This window comes from Danio rerio, chromosome 4, assembly GCF_049306965.1.
Source record: "Danio rerio strain Tuebingen ecotype United States chromosome 4, GRCz12tu, whole genome shotgun sequence".
NCBI lineage: Eukaryota > Metazoa > Chordata > Actinopteri > Cypriniformes > Danionidae > Danio > Danio rerio.
Window position 1 is genome coordinate 55,973,191 of NC_133179.1, and position 22,679 is coordinate 55,995,869.

A 22,679-nucleotide genomic window follows, 5' to 3' on the forward strand; every position below is an offset into this window, starting at 1 on the left:
TGACATCAAACCTTGGAGGCTACTCGTACCCTAATATCCTGTTTCTGTTTTCAGTTTTAAACATTGTCGGCTGGACAGAAACAGTACAGTAAGCATTGTCAGTGAAGGACTGGGCTGAGACTGTGAGGTGGACATGAGGGATGTTTTAGTGGTGCTTTGCCATGATGACCGAACATCTGAACATTTTGACTTGCAGTGCTCACACAATGCTGAAGGGACGAAGTGTTTTTGGGGCACTGACTGTTTAAATGAGAAGATCATTTAGTTTTGACACACGAGTGAACTGTTTTGAGAAAGATATGAGCTTTTGTAAGTGAGCTGTAGTGTTTTGCCAAATGATCTTAGAGTTTTGAGAATGTCATTTCTGTTTCAAGAAAAAAGTCAAACCAATGGAGAAACACTGTAATCTAGTGAACCAGCAGATCTTCATTGAGCAAGTGTAATATTCATTAATAATAATTATTCAAAGTCTTTCACTGAGGTGCCGCTGTTTGGGGTGGAATGATGTTACGTCATTAACCTGCAGGCTGCATTTTCCCCATGGGGCTGCGAGAAAATAAAGAATAAGAGCAGAGCTGCAGCAAAATAATGAATAAAAGAGTGAGGTGATGCTCAAATAAATAAACAAATGAAAAAAAGTGCGACTGCTGAGAGTGCGAGCAGCTAGAGACACCGGCCCTCGGCCAAAAAACATACCGGCCCACCGGGAATTCTCCCGATTAGCCAATCTGGGCCTGGTGCTACACTACAACCCATTTGCTCACGCACATCAAGCAAGGTCATACACAACACAGAGAACAGTGAAATGCATGTGGACATCACACACAATCTAGATCAAGTCATTTCAGCATGTCAAAGTCAGATTTATGCATTTAAAATATATTATCCTACAACAAAATCATGGCTAGTGAACATGGTGAATGGCTAGTAATGTTGGAGATCTACTAGCCAAAGTGGCTGGTGATGAAAACAGTTAATGTCAAGCCCTGCGTGTGTGTGTGTGTGTGTGTGTGTGTGTGTGTGTATATATATATATATATATATATATATATATATATATATATATATATATATATATATATATATATATATATATATATTTTTTTTTTTTTTTATTTCTGCATGTGAATGCTGTGACATGACTATCGGGTCTGTTTGAGTGCGGTGTTGTTAGTGAAGTGAGCATTGATTGCTATAAAGTGTGCTGTTCTTCATCTCAGTATATTGTCATCTCCAGGTGATGGTCAGCGGCTGATTGTTTCCTGAAAGCTCTGCTAATGTCTGCATTGGTGTTTTAGCTGCAGTATGGCAGAGGAGCGAGTAAAGGACTCTCTCTCAGAGAAACACAGGTATTGACTCTGTTTTTACACCATTATTTCAACACTTTCTCTTAACAACAAAGACCAACAACAATGCACTTATTTGTGTTGCTATTGCCTGATCAAATGATGGACAAAGCTTCAGTTTACAGCTTCAGCAAATGTGTTTAGATCATTCTAGATTACAGACAGCTCGATCTGGTGACCTGATCAGACAGACCTTCAGTCAACTATTAGTTTGTGCTGAATTAAACTGAACAAACTCATATTTGTCTGATAAACTCTTGTAAAGGAGACTGAAGTTTGTCCTGCAGTTTATTCCTCTGGTGTGTTTGTGTGTTCAGTGTGAGATCAGGATCATGTGTGTCCAGCTCTGTGTCTCTGAAGAGTGACTGCTCTAAAGAAGGTCATCCACCAAACTTCAGTGAGGAAACACCATCATCTGCACAAAGGTATGTTGTGTTGTACATTACTGCTCAATTATGGACTTTTAGGATTTGTTAGAACATTTTATTATATTTACACAACACTTTAAAGGCTCGATAGATAAGAAACACAAGAGCAGTGTTATATCATGTTCAGACTCTTCTGAATGTCTTCATCTATACTCCTGATAAGGACAAATATCTGACCATTACACATTTATCTGCTGTTTATGACTTTAGATAATGCACCTGAAAACACTCTGGTAGTGAAATATCCTCTTTGTCATATACAGTTATTAGTCACAAACCAGAGGATTGATGTTCAGCATCTATTCAATAAAATTCCCAAAGACAAGGTGAAGATCAGAGCAGACTTAGAATAATCCAAGGAACAAGATGGCAGACATGGCAAAACTATAATCCCCAGAACAGAGAGACAGAGATGCAAACACAACGGGCCTCATTTATTAATGCAATGTAGAAACGAGCGCAGATATGAGCGTAAACATCAATCCATGACCATGTTCATGTGTGATTAATGAAACATTCTCATACAGACAAGCTAATCGTACAGAATGAAAGCTGTTGTCATTTCACTATAACACTCTTAACTGTCTCACATATACACATGTACACTATTATTATCTGTGGCTCTTTTTAAAGTGTTTAATGATTAATGTTCAATATTGGGTGTGTTAGCCTAATGAAAGTGATCTTACACCAAACTCCCCGTTAGCCACGTTTCCAGCTATTATTAGACCTGTTTCAGACTGTTTAATATAGCCAGATATCAGGCCCGGATTAAGAGTTCAGAGGCTCTTAATGTTTTAGGATATAATTTAGGTTTTTGAGCACACTTTGTTATTGTTATTCATTTATTTGTTTGCTGGAAATTAGAACTGAATTTAGAAAGAGTTTTGAAACAAATCTTTGCGCTTAACAAACAAAATAAATTATTTATAGACTAATTGATGTCTGTGCATAAAGGTTTCCCTATCCACAAGCGAATGTGAAAGTAGATCATTAATCTCTCATTCTCACGCAGTAGATGCTCTGTTTAACTATTTTCTGTAAAAAAAAAACTGCTAACTGTTTGCTAGTGAAATGCTCAGTTCCCCTTCGGTTGGGGAACTTCAGTGCCATGAATGGGAGGATTCGGATCAGAAGCCGCTTATCTGGAGAGTATTGAACGGGCCAATGAATGAAATTAATTGGCAGCGTAAGCTTGCGCAGGTGTGCGACATCTTCAGATCCTTTCTGAGTGAGTCGATGAGGGTTCCTCTTGCTGATCAGCACTTCAGAGCGAACGAGTGTGTCTCCCGGTCCAGAGTGGGTCTTCGCGGTGGCAGACGGTCGAGCTGGGTTACTCCCTTGCCTGCGGTTCTTTGGGTCCGGTCCTCCAGAGCGGTGCGTATAGTTGCAACTTTCCTAAAAGAGCAACACAGTCGTGCAGCACGTCCTTTTCAGGATGGCGCTCCGACTGTGCGTTTCTGGATGCGGGGGTTTCCTGTCTCCGGATGATGGACACGATCACTGCATTGCATGTTTGGGGGTCCAGCATGTTAATGCGGTGCTCGCGGGCGGTTCATGTCGTCATTGCGATGCCATGACCGTTGCACAGCTAAGATCGCGGCTAACTTTCGCAAGAGAGCGAGCCACCCCAGTTGCCTCCTGCTCTAAAAAAGCAGCGGGCGCTCGGGCAGATCTGAGGGTTTCAGCGGGAGCTAATCCGCCGCCCACGGGCTCGCGGACCTCTCGCTCCTCACGGCGCTCCATCCAAGCTTCGGGTGGTGAGAGTGATCCGTCTAACCAGATGGTAGCTCTCACACTCGCTGACACCGGAGATCAGATGTCCTCCGCGGCATCGGAGGGTGGGCTTTCACTGTCCGACGAAGATCCGGACCCGCTCGCCCCCTCCGGGCAGGTGAGCGCTGTCAAATCGGATCCTGAAGCGGACATGTTAGCCGTGCTTTCCCGGGCTGCTTCGGCCGTGGGGTTGGAGATGGTTTATCCCCCAGCTCCGCGGCCGGACTGACTAGATGGGTGCTACGTAGAGGACCAGAAGGCGAAGCCTTCGAAGCCTCTCGTCCCCTTCTTCCCGGAAGTGCACAGTAGGCTCACGCAGTCCTGGAGGGCACCTTTCTCTGCCCGTGCTGCGAGTGCCTCCGCCCTCACCGCCCTTGACGGCGGAGCTGCCAGGGGGTATGAGGCGATCCCGTCAGTGGAGCGCGCTATCGCGGTCAATCTTTGTCCGCGCGGCGCCTCTACGTGGCGGGGTTTGCCCCGCCTCCCGTCCAAAGCCTGTAGGTTGTCTGCCTCCCTCGGAGCCAGAGCTTATAAGGCTGCGGGCCAGGCTGCTTCTGCTTTGCACGCGATGGCCACCTACCAGCGCTACCAAGCGCAGGCGCTGGCCGAGCTGCACGAGGGCGGGTCCAACCCAAGCTTATTACATGAGCTGCGCACCGCGACCGACTATGCTCTTCGGACTACTAAGTCCGCCGCGTGTGCGCTGGGGAGGACGATGTCCACACTTGTGGTTCAGGAACGCCACCTCTGGCTAAACCTGGCCGATATGCGCGACGTTGACAAAGTTCGCTTTCTTGACTCGCCCATATCCCAGGCTGGCCTGCTCGGCGACACCGTCGGTGAATTCACCCAGGAAATCAAGGCGGTGAAAGAGCAGTCGGATGCGATGGGCAATGTCATCTATCGGCGTGGCCGTAAGCCCGCTCCGCCCGCCGAGCCATCCACCTCCGCTGTTCCTCGCCGAGGGCGCGGGCGCGGCGTTCACCTCGAAAGCAGGCAGCCCCTCCTGCCCAGGGCGCCGTTAAGTCCGGTAAACGGACCGCGAAGCGTCCCTGAGACAGGCCATCCGGAGAAGAGGAAACTTGCTCTTTCCCCGCTGGAGGGCGGGGCCCCGATAACAACGGTACTTTTCAGTGCCACCAAAACATCAGTAAAAGAGCACTTTTTCCCTTCCCCGGATGTGACTGCACGAGTTCTGCCAGTCCGGGACGCGCTGCCTTCCGGCTCGCAGACTCTACGTGCTTCGCCAGTGGCTCACGAGCGCTGGGGGGACGGTCTCCCTTCCCTCAGCCCTCCAGCCCCCTCTCCGGAGTCAGGGTGCGGAGCCAGAGCGAATCGCTCTCCTCCAGCTCTTCCGCGGGACCCTCGTGCTTCCCGGATCAGCACACCCACTCCGCGCTGCCCCACCGCTGGTACGTCAGCGATTGTAGCGATGACTCCATTAGCGAGGGCTCTGCCTGCCTGGTTAGCGCGGGCCAGCCCCTCGCGGTGGCTCATACGCACAATCAGACTCGGTTACGCAATTCAGTTCGCGAAACGGCCCCCCAAGTTTACGGGCGTGTATTTCTCCAGGGTCAACCCCCTGTCCGCCCCTGTCTTGCGAGAGGAGATTGCTGCCCTCCTGGCGAAGGGTGCAATCGAGCTGGTTCCTCCAGCCGAGATGGAGAGTGGGTTTTACAGCCCATACTTCATTGTACCCAAAAAGAGCGGTGGGTCACGGCCAATCCTAGATCTGCGCGTTTTGAACCGCTGTCTGCACAAGCTGCCGTTCAGAATGCTCACGCAGAGGCGCATTCTCCAATGCGTTCGTCCTCGGGATTGGTTTGCAGCCATAGACCTGAAGGACGCGTATTTCCATGTCTCCATTCTTCCACGCCACCGCCAATTTCTGCGGTTTGCGTTCGAGGGTCGAGCGTGGCAGTACAAGGTCCTCCCCTTCAAGCTCTCTCTGTCTCCGCGGGTCTTCACCAAACTCGCGGAGGGTGCCCTAGCGCCCCTTCGGCTCGCGGGCATTCGCATACTCGGTTATCTCGACGACTGGCTGATTTAGCCCACTCGCGGGAGCAATTGATTATGCACAGGGACGAGGTGCTTCGGCATCTCCGCCTACTGGGGCTTCAGGTCAACCGAGAAAAGAGCAAACTCGCCCCCGTGCAGAGGATTTCTTTTCTCGGGATGGAGCTGGACTCGATCACCATGGTAGCGCACCTCTCCGAGGAACGCGCTCGCCTGTTGCTGAACTGTCTGAGGGAGCTCGACAGCAAACTAGTGGTCCCACTGAAGTTCTTTCAGAGGCTCCTGGGGCATATGGCATCCGCAGCCGCCGTCACGGTGCTGGAGCGGCAACACGTGCTGGTCAGGACGGACAGTACGGCGGCGGCGGCGTATATCAACCGCATGGGGGGTATGCGCTCTCGCCGCATGTCTCAGCTCGCCCGCCGTCTGCTCCTCTGGAGTCACCCGCGGCTGAAATCGCTGCGCGCCATTCACGTCCCAGGCACGCTCAATCGTGCAGCCGATGCGCTCTCACGACAGCTGTTACGCCCTGGAGAATGGAGACTCCACCCCGAGTCTGTTCAGCTGATATGGGCGCGATTCGGGGAGGCCCAGATCGATCTGTTTGCTTCCCCCGAGAACGCTCACTGCCAGTTGTTTTTTTCCCTGACCGAGGGCTCTCTCGGCACGGATGCACTGGCCCACAGCTGGCCTCGGGGCATGCGCAAGTATGCGTTTCCCCCAGTGAGCCTGCTCGCGCAGTTTCTGTGCAAGGTCAGGGAGGACGAGGAACAGGTTCTGCTAGTTGCGCCCCTTTGGCCCAACCGGACCTGGATATCAGAGCTCTCACTCCTCGCGACGGCCCTCCCCTGGCGGATCCCTTTGAGAGAGGACCTACTCTCTCAGGGACAGGGCACCATCTGGCACCCTCGCCCCGATCTTTGGAACCTCCACGTGTGGTCCCTGGACGCGAGGAAGACTTAGGTAACCTACCGACTGCGGTGGTTAATACCATCACTCAGGCTAGAGCCCCCTCCACGAGGCGCGCCTACGCCCTGAAGTGGAGTCTATTCACTGAATGGTGCGTCTCTCGCAGAGAAGACCCCCGAAATTGCCAGATTAGTGTTGTGCTCTCTTTCCTTCAAGAGAAGTTGGACAGCAGGCTGTCGCCCTCCACTCTCAAGGTTTACGTGGCCGCCATCTCCGCTTATCATAGCGCGGTAGCTGGCGGCACCGTGGGAAAGCATAACCTGGTCATCCAGTTCCTTAGGGGTGCTAGGCGAATTAATCCATCTCGCCCCCCTCTCATGCCCTCTTGGGATCTCGCCCTCGTTCTCACGAGTCTGCGATCCGATCCCTTTGAGCCACTCGAATCAGTATCTCTAAGATTTCTGTCCCTGAAGACAGCTCTGCTGGTTGCGTTGGCCTCCATCAAGAGGGTCGGGGACCTGGAGGCATTTTCGGTCAGTGACTCGTGCCTGGAATTCGGGCCGGATTACTCTCACGTTATCCTGAGACCCCGCCCCGGTTATGTGCCCAAGGTTCCTACCACCCCCTTTAGAGATCAGGTAGTGAACCTGCAAGCGCTGCCCCCGGAGGAGGCAGACCCAGCCCTTTCTTTACTTTGTCCAGTTCGCGCTCTGCGCATTTATGTGGACCGTACTCAGAATTTTAGATCATCTGAGCAGCTCTTTGTCTGTTATGGCGGTCGGCAGCAGGGAAGTGCCGTATCGAAACAAAGATTATCCCACTGGATTGTGGATGCCATTTCACTCGCTTATTCGAGTCGAGGTCAGCCGTGTCCCCCGGGAGTACGTGCACACTCCACTCGGAGCGTTGCATCCTCTTGGGCGCGTGCACGCGGCGCCTCTCTAACAGACATCTGTAGAGCTGCGGGCTGGGCGACACCCAACACATTTGCAAGGTTTTACAATCTGCGAGTGGAGCCGGTTTCCTCAAGGGTATTAGGTAACCCTTTGGTGATTGAGGAGACAACTCGGTAGGGTGTTGAAACACGCTTGCGGCGCCATTCTCCCTAACACGGAGGTACGTGCGCCTTTTTTATCTGTCAGTAAAGTTCCCCGTCAGGTGAGCCCTGCAGATTTCTCCGTGGCCCCCAGCACTGACTCAGCGGAGGAGTCACTTGCTGGCCCACTACGTTGTAGGTCTGCCCGCTGGTCAGCCCGCGTTTTGGGTATAGGTGCCTGCTATGCGTGATCCCCACTAGGCGATCCCATATGCTTATTCCGCCACGGTTAAGTCCCCCCCCTGGGCGGACCCGTGTCTTCCCTCTCCGCTAACCACTCTTTTGCTATGCGTACTCCCCCTTTTTAGGGCTAGTCCATAGGTAAATTCTGCCATCTATCCCCCCCTTGGGTAACGGATGGCCTCCGCAGCGTCCTCCCTATCGGGATTGCACGCTTCCCAACGTACTGTCGTATTTCCTAGAATTATCTAGATGCTCACGACTTCCCAAAAAATATATCTAAATCCGTAAAACTTCTGTTGAAGTAGGATAAATTAGGGCCAGGGACACGTTGGAGGACCGCGCCCCCCATGATGTGGGTGCGTCACGCTTGCTTGACTATCTCCTCATCGGGGGTGTTGGTAAGGTGCAGTCATTATGGCGCTTTCCATATTCTCCCATTCATGGCACTGAAGTTCCCCAACCTAAGGGGAACGTTCGAGGTTACAGAAGTAACCCTTCGTTCCCCGAGGAGGGGAACGGAAGTGCCATATTCCGTCGCCATAATGACTGTCCCTTAGCTGTTTGAAAGTCTCTTCAGCTTAAAAGGATGGCGTCTGCTGGCTTCAGGTGTGCTTGTATGCTGAGATAATTGCAGATGTCGCACACCTGCGCAAGCTTACGCTGCCAATTAATTTCATTCATTGGCCCGTTCAATACTCTCCAGATAAGCGGCTTCTGATCCGAATCCTCCCATTCATGGCACTTCCGTTCCCCTCCTCGGGGAACGAAGGGTTACTTCTGTAACCTCGAACGTTTTTCCACTTTGACTTACTTTACGCCTTGTAAACAGCGAATGCGCTCTTGGCGCGACGCAGCTGGCTCTTAAAGGGAATGGGAGATGAGACTCTGATTGGTTTATTCTCAAAGCACACCTATAACTCATTAAGAAAACAAACTCAACCCTTTTAGACCATGCGTCACGGCGCAAAGCGGATTTTCCCGTCCGTAAATTAGCAAATATGGATTCTGACACGCCCTGAAAGCGTTTGCGCCCTGCGCTTTCCGTTTCGCGCATGGACCGTCAAAATAGAGCCCAATGTCTTGTTGGCCCCCTACCTGGACCCGCACCCCTATAGTTGAATAAAAAACTTGATTAATATAATATTTTTAACAATAAATTCATCTATAATGTATTGCCCACATGTTTACAATTAAATGTTAATCAAAGGCGGCAACATTAAGGCTCTTCAATATGCGTGTGTGGCTCGAAACGTTACTTGCTTTGTGTCAGCCTTTTTAATTGAATAAATATGTATTTTTGGAGCCTTGGTGTTGCCGCCTTTGATTAACATTTAATTTGCACTTTTTGCTGTTTTTTGGCTGAGCACCCAGTTAAGAGGGATGTGCGTGCTTTTGTACAGTTTTTTCCACGTTTAAAATAAAATTAAGTAAAATCTTTGTAGACTAGAAATAAATGTTCTGTAAATCGTTTAACACATTTAAAGCACACTTTAAAAAATAAAATACCAATACAACTAGTGAAAATTAATGGATTTTAATATGCTTGTTCAAGTTCACAGAAGCAGTACTAATATATATATATATATATATATATATATATATATATATATATATATATATATATATATATATATATATATATATATATACATTTAAGGGTATTTTTAAAGTAAAACTTCTACAAACTTATAATGCATCTGATTTGGCTATAACACCTCTCCAATCCAGTTCTGTGAATCTGAGTCCTCCATAATACACACACTTACTAATTATTCCTATTTCTTCTTGATGAAGAGTAGGCAAAATCTGATATGTAGTGTGGGGAAAATAGAAGAGCTTCTTCATCAGACGCTGGATTTGAGCCGAGTTTATGATCGATCGCATCAAATCATGTTGCCATGTGCTTTACGAGCTACGCCACTCACGCTGCTGTCTGCTCTTTAGTCATGATGTCTCTGTTAGTCAAACGGTGATGGGTTGTAAATCGCTTAACTAGCTTATTCCATCGAGGTGCGCTATTTGCACTTATCCTAAATAGATGCTGCAAAATCAGCATTTTCCCCCCTCGCAGGGGCCCCAAGTGTGTACGGGCCTCTAGGCCTGTGCCCATAATGCCCATTGGTTAATCCGGCCCTGTCTGATAAGAATGTGATGAAAAATCACAAATCACACCAAAACCTCTCCTTTCCTTGTTAAACTATAGACAGAAATAAAATAAACACCAGCTGTCTACGCTATTATTTTTTCAGACATCCAAAAAATGAACACAACCTTACAACACAACACTAGTTAGAGTATTCAGCTAAAGTAGAGACTCCAGTTATGAGCAAATAATGAACGTTCGAGGTTACTAAAGTAACCCTTCGTTCCCCGAGGAGGGGAACGGAAGCACTATAAGTGGATTTGATGTTAAAATCCACGTATGGGAGGTTCGGTTCAGAAGCTACTCGTCTGAAAGAGTATTAAACGGGCCAATTAAGAATGAATTGGCAGCGCAAGCCTGCGCAGGTGTGCGACATATGCAATCAACTGAGTATATAAGCACGCCTGGCGCCAGCAGACGCTATCCTTTTTAAGCTGAAGAGACTTTTAAAGGCTAAGGGACAGTCATTATGGCGACGGAGTATAGTGCTTCCGTTCCCCTCCTCGAGGAACGAAGGGTTACTTTAGTAATTTTTGATGTTAAAATCCACATATGGGAGCCCATTGAAAACGCCATAATGACTGCACCTTACCAACACCCACCATGAGAGAGCGGTCAGGCAAGCGTGACGCACCCAGATCATGAGGGGCGTGGTCCTCCAACGTGCCCTTGGCCCTAACTTATCCCACTTCAAAAGAAGTTTTACGGAATAGGTATCTTTTTTGGGAGTCGCTAGCGTCTAGATAATTCTAGGAATATACGACAGTACGTTGGGAAGCGTGCCATCCCAGTAGGGAGGACGCTGCGGAGACCATCCGCACCCAATAGGGGGAACAAATGGATTACATATGGACTAACCCTGAAAAGGGGGAGTGCGCATAAAAGGTGGTTAGCAGATAGGGAAAGCACGGGTCCGCCCAGGGGGGGAACTTAACCGTGGCGGAAAAAGCATATGGGGATCACCAGCGGGGATCGGCCATAGCAGGCACCTATACCCAAAACGCGGGCTGACCAGCGGGCAGACCTACTACGTAATGGGCCAGCAAGTGACTCCTCCGCTGAGTCAGTGCTGGGGGCCTCAGAGGAATCTGCAGGGCTCACCGAATGGGGAACTTTACTGACAGACAGGAGGGTGCACATCTCTCCCTGTTAGGGAAAAAAGGCACCGCGAGCGTGTACAACACCTACCGAGTTGTTTCCTCAATCACCAAAGGTGCCTAACACCCTTTAGGAAACTGGCTCCACTCGCAGATTATAAAATCTTGCAAATGTGTTGGGTGTCGCCCAGCCCGCAGCTCTACAAATGTCTGTTAAAGTAGCGCCACGCGCACACGCCCAAGAGGATGCAACGCTCCGAGTGGAGTGCGCATGCACTCCTGGGGGGCGCGGCTGGCCTCTGCTCAAATAAGCACATAAAATGGCCTCCACAATCTAGTGGGATAAACGTTGTTTAGACACGGCACTTCCCTGCTGCCGTCCGCCATAACAGACAAGAGCTGCTCAGAAGATCTAAAGTTCTGAGTACGGTCCACATAAATGCGCAGAGCGCGAACTGGACAAAGTAAGGACAGGGCTGGGTCTGCCTCCTCTGGGGGCAGCGCTTGCAGAGTTACTACCTGATCTCTAAAAGGAGTGGTAGGAACTTTGGGCACATAACCCGGGCGGGGTCTCAGAATAACGTGAGAAAATCCCGGCCCGAATTCCAGGCACGAGTCACTGACCGAAAATGCCTCCAGGTCCCCGACCCTCTTAATGGAGGCCAAGCGACCAGCAGAGCTGTCTTCAGGGACAGAAATCTTAAAGATACTGTATTGAGTGGCTCAAAGGGATCAAATCGCAGGCTCGTGAGAACGAGGGCGAGATCCCAAGAGGGCGTGAGAGGGGGGCGAGTTGGATTAATTCGCCTAGCGCCTCTGAGGAACCGGATGATGAGGTTATGCTTTCCCACGGTGCCGCCAGCCACCGCGTCATGGTGAGCGGAGATGGCAGCAACGTAAACCTTGAGAGTGGAGGGCAACAGCCTACTGTCCAGCTTCTCTTGAAGGAAAGAGAGCACAACACTGATCTGGCAAGATCGGGGGTCTTCTCTGCGAGAGACACACCACTCAGTGAATAGACTCCACTTCAGGGCGTAGGCGCGCCTCGTGGAGGGGGCTCTAGCCTGAGTGATGGTATCAACCACCGCGGGCGGCAGGTTACCTAAGTCTTCCTCGCGTCTATGGACCACACGTGGAGGTTCCAGAGATCGGGACGAGGGTGCCAGACGGTGCCTTGTCCCTGAGAAAGTAGGTCCTCTCTCAAAGGGATCTGCCAAGGGAGGGCCGTCGCGAGGAGGGAGAGCTCTGATATCCAGGTTCGGTTGGGCCAGAGGGGCGCAACTAACAAAACCTGCTCCTCGTCCTCCCTGACCTTGCACATTAACTGCGCGATCAGGCTCACCGGGGGAAACGCATACTTGCGTATGCCCCGAGGCCAGCTGTGGGCCAGTGCATCCGTGCCGATAGAGCACTCGGTCAGGGAATAAAACAACTGGCAATGAGCGTTCTCGGGGGAAGCAAACAGATCGATCTGGGCTTCACCGAATCGCGCCAATATCAGCTGGACAGACTCGGGGTGGAGTCTCCATTCTCCAGAGTGAATCTGCTGCCGTGAGAGCACATCGGCTGCACGGTTGAGCATACCTGGCATGTGAATGGCGCGCAGCGACTTCAGCCGCGGGTGACTCCAGAGGAGCAGATGGCGGGCGAGCTGAGACATGCGGCGAGAGCGCATACCCCCCATGCGGTTGATATAGGCCGCCGCCGCCGTACTGTCCGTCCTGACCAGCACGTGTTGCTGCCCCAGCACCGGGGAAAACGGCGGAGTGCCAACAGCTCTAGGCGATTGATGTGCCAATGCAGCTGGGCACCTACCCACAGGCCCGCAGTTGCATGCCCGCGACACACGGCTCCCCAGCCTGTGCTGGAAGCATCTGTCGAAACAACAACATGACTGGACGCCTGTCCCAGAGGCACACCGGCCTGCAGGAACGAGGGGTCGTTCCAGGGGCTGAGGGTGCGGCGACACAGCGCAGTAACAGAGACTCGGTGTGTGCCCGCATGCCATGCGCGTCTCGGAACTCGATCTTGAAGCCAGTGCTGAAGTGGTCTCATATGGAGCAATCCGAGCGGCGTGACAGCCGCAGCGGAAGCCATATGCCCCAGGAGCCTCTGAAAATATTTCAGTGGGACCACTAACTTGCTGTCGAGCTCCCTCAGACAGTTCAGCAGCAGGCGAGCGCGCTCTCCGGAGAGGCGCGCTACCATGGTGACCGAGTCCAGCTCCATCCCGAGAAAAGAGATCCTCTGCACCGGGGCAAGTTTGCTCTTTTCCCAGTTGACCTGCAACCCCAGTAGGCGGAGATGCCGGAGCACCTCGTCTCTGTGCGCAGTCAATTGCTCCCGAGAGTGGGCTAAAATCAGCCAGTCGTCAAGATAATTGAGTACGCGGATGCCCGCAAGCCGCAGAGGCGCTAGGGCACCCTCCGCGAGTTTGGTGAAGACCCGCGGAGACAGAGAGAGCCCGAAGGGGAGGACCTTGTACTGCCATGCTCGACCTTCGAACGCAAACTGCAGAAACTGACGGTGGCGTGGAAGAATGGAGACATGAAAATACACGTCCTTCAGGTCTATGGCTGCAAACCAATCCTGAGGACGAACGCATCGGAGGATGCGCCTCTACGTAAGCATTCTGAACGACAGCTTGTGAAGGCAGCGATTCAAAACGCGCAGATCTAGGATTGGCCGTGACCCACCGCTCTTTTTGGGTACGATGAAGTACAGGCTGTAAAACCCGCTCTCCATCTCGGCTGGAGGTACCGGCTCGATTGCACCCTTCGCCAGGAGGGCAGCAATCTCCTCTCGCAAGAAAGGGGCGGACAGGGGATTGACCTTGGTGAAATACACGCCCGTAAACCTGGAAGGCCGTTTGGAGAACTGTAGTTCGTAGCCGAGTCTGATCGTGCGTATGAGCCACCGCGAGGGGCTGGCCGCGCTAACCAGGCAGGCAGAGCCCTCGCTAATGACGTCATCGCAGCAATCGTTGACGTACCCGCGGAGGGGCAGCGAGGAGCAGGTGTGCTGATCCGGGGAGCGCGAGGGTCCCACAGAAGAGCTGGAGGAGAGCGTTTTGCTCTGGCTCCGCACCCTGACTCCTGAGAGGGGGCTTGGGGGCTGGGAGAAGGGAGACCGTCCCCCCAGTGCCCGAGAGCCGCTGGCGGAGCATGCAAGCCCTGCGAGCTGAGAGGCAGCGCGTCCCAGACTGGCAGGGCTTGAGCTGTCACATGCGGGGAAGGGAGAAAATGCTCTTTGATCGAAACTTTGGTGGCACTGAAAAGTACCGTTGGATTTTGGGCCCCGCCCTCCAGCGGGGAAAGAGCAAGTCTCCTCTTCTCCGGATGGCCTGTCTCAGGGACGCTTCGCGGTCCGTTTACCGGACTTAGCGGCGCCCTGGGCATGAGGGGCTACCGGCTTTCGGGGTGCTCGACGCGCTCGCTTCGCCGGAGGCGGGGGCAGGGCATCGGCCGTTGGCGGGCGCCCTCGGCGAGGAGCAGCGGAGGTGGATGGCTCGGCCGGGGATGGAGCGGGCTTACGGCCCCGCCGATAGATGACTTTGCCCATCGCATCCGACTGCTCGCTCACCGCCTTGAACTCCTGGGTGAATTCATGGACGGTGTCGCCGAACAGGCCAGCCTGGGATATGGGCGCGTCAAGAAAGCGAACTTTGTCGACATCGCGCATATCTGCCAGGTTTAGCCAGAGGTGGCGTTCCTGGACCACAAGTGTGGACATCGTCCTCCCCAGTGCACAGGCGGCGGACTTAGTGGTCCGGAGAGCATAGTCGGTCGCCGTACGCAGCTCGTGTAACAAGCTTGGTAGCGCTGGTAGGTGGCCATCGCATGCAAGGCGGAAGCTGCCTGGCCCGCAGCCTTGTAAGCTCTAGCTCCGAGGGAGGCAGAAAACTTACAGGCTTTGGACGGGAAACGGGGCGGACCACGCAAAGCGGGGGCGCCACGCGGACAAAGATTGACCGCAATGGCGCGCTCCACCTGCGGGATCGCCTCATACCCCCTGGCAGCTCCACCGTCCAGGGTGGTGAGGGCGGAGGCGGACGCAGCGCGGGCAAAGAAAGGTGCCCTCCAGGACTGCGTGAGCCTACTGTGCACTTCCGGGAAGAAGAGAACGAGAGGCTTCGAAGGCTTCGCCTTCTGATCCTCTACGTAACACCCATTTAGTCGGCCCGGCCGCGGGGCTGGGGGATAAACCATCTCCAACCCGACGGCCGAAGCAGCCCGAGAAAGCACAGCCAACATGTCCGCTTCAGGATCCGTTTTGACGGCGCTCGCTTGCCCAGAGGGGGCGAGCGGGTCCGGATCACCATCGCAATGAAAGCCCACCCTCCGATGCCGCGGAGGACATCTGATCTTCGGTGTCAGCGAGCGTGAGAGCTACCATCTGATTAGACGGATCACTCCCAGTACCCGAAGCTTGGATGGAGCGCTTGGAGGAGCGAGAGGTCCGCGAGCCCGTGGGCGGCGGATTGTCTCTCGCTGAAGCCCTCAGATCTGCCCGAGCGCCCGCTGCAGAGCAGGAGGCAACTGGGGTGGCTCGCTCTCTTACGAAAGCTAACCGCGATCTCAACTGCGCAACGGTCATGGCATCGCAGTGACGACATGAACCGCCCCCGAGCACCACATTAACATGCTGGACCCCCAAACATGTAATGCAGTGATCGTGTCCATCATCCGGAGCCAGGAAACCCCCGCAACCAGAAACGCACAGTCGGAGCGCCATCCTGAAAAGGATGTGCTGCACGACTGTGTTGCTCTTTTAGGATTTGCAACAATACGCACCACTCTTGGAGGACTTGACCCAAAGGGACGCCAGGCAAGGGAGATACCCAGCTCGACCGTCTGCCGCTGCGTGGACTCGCTCTGGACCGGGATGCAATCGTTCTCTCGAAATGGCTGTAGATCAGCAGGAGGAACCCTCATAAGCTCGATCAGAAAAGGCTCTGAAGCGAAAAGGATAGCGTCTGCTGGCGCCAGGCGTGCTTATATACTCAGTTGATTGCATATGTCGCACACCTGCGCAGGCTTGCACTGCCAATTCATTCTTAATTGGCCCATTCAATACTCTTTCAGACGAGTAGCTTCTGAACCGAACCTCCCATACGTGGATTTTAACATCAAATCCACTAATAGTGCTGGAGTTCCCCCCGAAGGGGAACAGTTTGAAGTGTGACACAAGTAATGATCCATTAACTACACTGAACACTTAAACTAATCTAACACACATTCAGCTGGTACAGGAAGAGGAAATACAAGTGATGAATAAAGTTATAGCACTAGCAAATAATTAATCATTCATAATTCCCTATGAGCTAATTGTGTTACAAAGAGACAATCAGGAGCACAAGGGCTGATGGCAAATGAAGTCCAGGAAGATAAAACACTGTGCCCTCTAGTGTTCATAAGAGAGACTGCAGCAGGTTTTGACGCTCCTTTTCCTCTGGTGTGTTTGTGTGTTCAGTGTGAGATCAGGATCATGTGTGTTCAGCTGTGTCTCTGAAGAGTGACCGGTCAAGACAAGATTATCCACCAAACTTCAGAGAGGAAACCCCATCATCTGCTGAAAGGTATTCAGTGTTTAACATTATTCCTCACACATGAACTATTTTGAACATATTATTTGAACAATCCAGTAAAGAGAGCCATTCCTGAATGACATTAGTGGCTCATTAAGACATTTACAGACTTCTGGTGGCAGATTTAGTTTCTAATCCTGTGACTATTTTCAGTAAATCATCATTTTATATTTCCATGTCAATTTAATGCGCATATATATATATATATATATATATATATATATATATATATATATATATATATATATATATGGATTATTCACTTCAATTCAAGTTCTTCATCATCGTTTCCTCACTTGTGGAATATAAAAGATGTTTACAGCCAAAACTGTTCAGTGAATGTGTCTGAATACAGATTTGAAAAATAATCATAGCTATTGCTAAACTTAAAAGTTTTTTGTAATAATAAACTGTAAAATCAATATATTTCTGTCTACAGCTACTTTCTGAAGTCTTTCAGTTGCTGAACTCAATAGTGACGTGTGTTTAGTGTGTGATTTCTCATCTAGATTTAATATGTGATGCAGCAGTGGCACTACAGAATGTTGTTTATTTTCAGTGTTTGCAAGATATATGTCTGTATTTGAGGGCAGCACAGTAGCTTAGTGGTCAGCACTGTTGCCTCACAGCAAGCAGCTCACTGGTTCAAGTCCTGGCAGAATCAGTTGGTGTTTGTGTGTGGAGTTTGTATGTTCTCCCCGTGTTGGCGTGGATTTCCTCTGGTTGGTGCTCTGGTTTCCCCCACAAGTCCAAACACATGATCTATAGGAAAATTGATCAACTACATTGGCATTAGTGTATGAGTGTGTGTGAATGAGTGTGTATGGGTGTTTGAAGGGCATTCGCGGTGTAAAACATTTGCTGGAATAGTTGGTGGTTCATTCTGCTGTGGCAACTCCTGATAAATAAGGAACTAAACAGAAGGAAAATGATTGAATGACTGAATATCTGTATGTGTTTGCCTGTAAATATGTAATTACAGTAGTTTTATCTGTTTACAGTGATGACTATGAGTCAGCAGATTCAGGAGACGAGACTCACAGGAGACACAAGAGCTTCACAGACAATCTCCAGTCCATCTTCCAGGTGGGAAAAACTCATTTTGAGTCATAAAATCACTGAAATAACAAAAAGCTGCTTTCTAGTTATCACAACGTTTTTTTTCTTTTTTTCTTTTATTTATTTATGTAATAATAATAATAATATATTTTTTTTCTTTTTTTATGTCTTTCTAGAATGATTTAATGTTTCTGCTTCTTCTAAGATGTTGCCCTAGACATGCATACCGTATCTTCATATTACATTATCTGCAGGGATTGACTTTTGAAAGTAATAGTAAATCACTTGCAGAAAGGACACATTAAAGCATAAGCAGATCTTCATCATTCTTCCTCATCTCATTCATTCATGCAGCAGCTTATTTTGAGCCATACAGAACTGTGCTTTAAAATGGTGATGGTTGAGGTAATATTGTTGTAAACAATGAGATATTTTACATGATATATTATAATGAATTTACATTATTTATGAGTAGGGCAGAGTGATGCATCCAATACTAGCGATAATATTGGAATAATTTTGACGACCATGTAAAATTTTTAAATATCACCCATATTGAATATTTTAATATTACGCCCCCTTAAGCGTTACCGTGTGCACTGGAGGCGTGAGGTGAGGGAGGGTCTTATTTAACACATTTCTGAAATGCAGACTGGAGACGGCAAACAGCACAGTAGAAGCAGACGGGAGGAGATGATGAATTAGTCCCCAATAGAAACACACTCTGTAATTTCAGGATGGTCACAAAACACTCTTAAAATACTCGTCATGTGATTAGCCGGCTGATGAGCTCAGAGTTCTGCTTTGCACTCTTTTTATACATATTTCTAAAATAAAGAGCTTTTGATCTGTAAATGAGTTTGCTCCTGAAGATTCAGCTGTTTTCTCTGACATGTTTGCCAGTCATGTTGACAGAAGACACAGAGAAACGACTCCCTGTCAGTTTCACTCATTTTACAAGAACATATAGTTTAGTTGTAATTATGAATGTACACAAATAAAAATGATAATAACCTTTACTGTTCAGATCTGTGTTTGTCCCATCAGCATGATCAAAATGAGTATTTCAGCTCTTTTTATGGAGATTGACATCATATATCTGGTGTGCATTATTCTCTGATAAATCAACAGACCAGAGTCAATTTCTCCATATATCAGTGTAATAGACATATAAACACAGATGACCTGGTTAAAACAGGACTACATAGTGTGTTGGACTAGTCTCTTAAACATCTTACTCAGAGACTGTGTTGTGTTTTGGTGTGATTTTTGTCTTTTGTAGCTGTGAAATATCTGAAATCATTCAGCAGTAGTGATATGTAAAGGGGCTCACACACCGCATGTGCCACTTGGCACCACACAGCGTAGCACCGCCACACACAGATTTCTATTAGGGTGCCTAGCTCTGACTCAGGACACTTCATATTTCTGTTTCACCATCTGAATAGTTTCATTTTAAATAACATGTGAATGTGTGCGTCTGGTGTGGGATACTTCTAGCTGTCATGTTTGTGCTGTGTCGCAGTATTTTCATTTATTGAGTATTTTGTGGATAAACAACTGTGTGTGAATTGAATCTTTTGGTTAAATGTTGTTTTTCTCTTTTCTTCAATCATAGAATCTTGAGAGTAAAATGATCAGATTTCTGAAGAATGAACTGGAGAAATTTAAGAAAATCTTACAAGAAGAAAACAGACAAGAGTTTGTAAAGGAGTTTAATGAGAACAGTAGCAGAATCACAGAAGCAGCTCTTGATCTCACACTCTTCTTCCTGAGAGAGATGAAGCAAGATCAAGCTGCTGATACTCTCGTGGGTAAGAGACTCATGGATAGACGAAGACGAAACCTGCAGATTTAAACAGATTTTTAGCCCATCATTGAGTCTATTTATTTACTTGTGTGCATTTTTATTTATTCAGTTTTTATTTAATTTCAGTAATATTGTTGCCTAATATGAAAATGTTCATATGATTTATTTACAGTGCAGTTTGTAAAGTCATATTTTCTGTCCTTTAGTAGATCTGTTATATGAGAGACTTGTGCTTTGTTTGGCAATTAAGTGGATCTAATTTGATTTGCATTGTAAAGATTACATATTGTTGAAAATTATTATTTTACAAGTTAAAAAGGTGTTATTTTTATCTATTATTTTATATATTTAGTTTTTATTTATGACAATCCCAAAGTTATGATATTCCCAAAATCCTTCCACAGTAATCTGCAGATATTTTACAAAATTCTCAGAAATAGCAAAAAAAATGTCTGAAAGTTCTGTCTGGCCCTACTCATGGCGCTCTGTCAGACTGACACATACAAATATGTCGAGACTAAATCTCTCTGTTTCTTTGCTCCTGTGTTTAGATGAGCTGTTCTTCATTAATCAGCTTAAATGTATCCTGAAGAAGAAATATCAAAGTGTGTTTGAAGGAATTGCTCAGCAAGGAGACTCCACACTTCTGAATAACATCTACACAGATCTCTACATCACTCAGGGTGCGAGTGAACAGGTCAACACTGAACATGAGATCAGACAGATTGAAGCTGCTTCCAGACGTCATCAGTCACTAGAGATACAGGTTGAATGCAAACATTTGTTTGAAGCAGCTGAACAAGACGAGCAGATCAGAACTGTCCTGACAAAAGGAGTTGCTGGCATCGGGAAATCAGTCTCTGTGCAAAAGTTTGTTCTGGATTGGGCTGAAGGGAAAGAAAATCAAGACATCAGCTTCATATTTCCTCTTCCATTCAGAGAGATGAACTTAAAGGAGAAAGAAAGACAAAGTTTAAAAGACCTCATAACTCAGTTTTTCCCAGAGACTAAAGGACTGAACCTTACAAGAAGCACACGAGTCAAAGTCCTGTTCATCCTTGATGGATTGGATGAATGTCGTCTTCCTCTGAACTTTGCTGGTAATGAGACGTGTCGTGATGTATCTCCAGCAGTCTCTCTGGATGTTCTCCTGACGAACCTCATCAAGGGAAATCTGCTTCCTTCTGCTCTCATCTGGATCACCAGCAGACCAGCAGCTGCCAGTAAGATTCCTGCTGACTGTATCGACCGGCTGACAGAGATACGAGGATTCAATGATGCCCAAAAGGAGGAGTACTTCAGAAAGAGACTCACAGATCAGAATCAGGCCAGAGAAATCATTGATCACATTAAACAGTCAAAGAGTCTCTTTATTATGTGCCACATCCCAGTCTTCTGCTGGATTTCAGCCACTGTTCTCCAGAACATACTGAAACTGAAACACAGGGCTCATGCTGAAACACTGCAGGAATCTCCCAAGACTCTGACACAGATGTACACACACTTTCTCCGCTTTCAGATCCAGCAGAGCAGAAGAAAGTATGATGGAGAAAACACAGCAGATGTCTCCTGGGATCCAAAGCTCATCCTTTCACTGGGGAAACTGGCCTTCCAGCAGCTGGAAAGAAACAATGTGATCTTCTATGAGAGCGATCTGAAAGACTGTGGCATTGACGTCGATAAGGCATCGGTGTACTCAGGCATGTGTACCCAGATCTTTAAGGAGGAGACGGGAATCATTCTTGGTACCATGTACTGCTTTCTTCAATTGAGCATTCAGGAGTTCATTGCAGCCCTTTATCAACATCTGATTCCCGACAATGACAAGAAGTATGGATGGTTTTTTATACAGATAAGCAGAAATAAAGGCATGATTGATTTGCTGAAGACTGCAGTGGACAAGGCTCTGGAAAGTGAGAATGGACATCTGGACCTTTACCTTCGTTTACTTCTCGGTCTGTCACTACAGTCTAATCGACAACTCTTACGAGGCCTGTTGACACAGCAGGATGACAGAGACCAGAGCAAAGAGGAAATAATTGCCTACATCAAACAGAAACTTTACGGGAATCTGTCTCCAGAGAGATCCATCAATCTGTTCTACTGTCTGAATGAACTGAACGACCAAACTCTGCTGAAAGAGATTCAGTCTCACCTCAGTAGTGGAAGTCTGTCATCTGCTGACCTTTCACCTGCCCAGTGGTCTGCTCTGGTCTTTGTGTTGTTGACCTCAGAGGAGGAGCTGGAGGAGTTTGAGCTTCAGAAATTCCAGAGATCAGATGAGTGTCTCATCAGACTATCAGCAGTCATCAAAACCTCCAAAAGAGCCCTGTAAGTCAACGTCCTTCTTTCATCTAAGAACATTTCCTAAAATTAAATAATATATTATTTAATGTTAATGAACATGAACAATATTGATATTGTTGGCACTTGAAATTACATTGATAATTGTTTATTACTTTTTATTTTAGTGTTTTTCATTCAGATTCATGTTTTGGCAGTGGTTGTTTAAGGGATAGTTTACCCAAAAAGATCTCTAGCTGAATTGTTAGCGGTGCCAAACAGCATATCCTGTTGTTTAAATCCTTGTTTATGTCCTCGCTACAACATACCGTTAGCACTAGAAACTGTGTCTGATGTACTAGAGAAGACTGAAACTGCTGTACTAGAGTCAACTGAAAAGGTGGACATGGCTGGATAAGGCTGAGGAGCTGCAGGCAAGATTACAGGGCAGACAGTCCTGATCACTGACATGGAGGAATCTTTAGAAACAAAAACACACAAACAGCAAACAACAATGAATACATTTATTTATCTTCTATATTTCTGTCACATATGCATCTGTTTCACTTTATTCTGAAAAGTGCTTTGAGCAACACGTTCTCACTCCCAACTCGTCATATACTGACGCTTGGTCAGGAACCCTCGGCGTAAGTTATTGACGCACAGGGTACCCCTTTAGCGTCACATTTAGACGTGCAGGGATTCCCTATAGAATCTGTACCTGAGCCTGAAGCGTCATAGGGAGACGCTGGAGGCTCGTATAATTACCAATAGATGTCAACGCACTTTTTAAAACCTGATTTACGCCTATTATCGCAGTTTTCTTCTTTTAAAAATATGTAATTTTTATTTTGTTCATGAAAAGCGTCTGTAAACTGGGTTGAAACTACTGTATGAATAAACTTCGGTCCACGTGACATCCCTTCACGGTGAGTTTAACGCCGCT

The 22,679-nt window shown here is 48.3% G+C and overlaps 2 protein-coding genes, 1 long non-coding RNA gene and 1 pseudogene across 4 annotated transcripts in view; 2 read left to right on the forward strand and 2 right to left on the reverse strand.

The window, feature by feature from the left end:
• si:ch73-110p20.1 overlaps window positions 1-22,679 on the forward strand; it is a 592,105-nt gene that overhangs the window by 267,780 nt on the left and 301,646 nt on the right.
• Window positions 1-22,679, reverse strand: part of LOC100535035 (uncharacterized) — a 304,783-nt gene that overhangs the window by 197,484 nt on the left and 84,620 nt on the right. The gene's annotated exons all lie outside the window — the stretch shown is intronic.
• The window catches only part of LOC137489462 (uncharacterized), a 243,196-nt gene that overhangs the window by 53,886 nt on the left and 166,631 nt on the right, over window positions 1-22,679 (reverse strand). The gene's annotated exons all lie outside the window — the stretch shown is intronic.
• On the forward strand, window positions 1,220-21,785 carry LOC141381799 (NLR family CARD domain-containing protein 3-like; annotated as a pseudogene).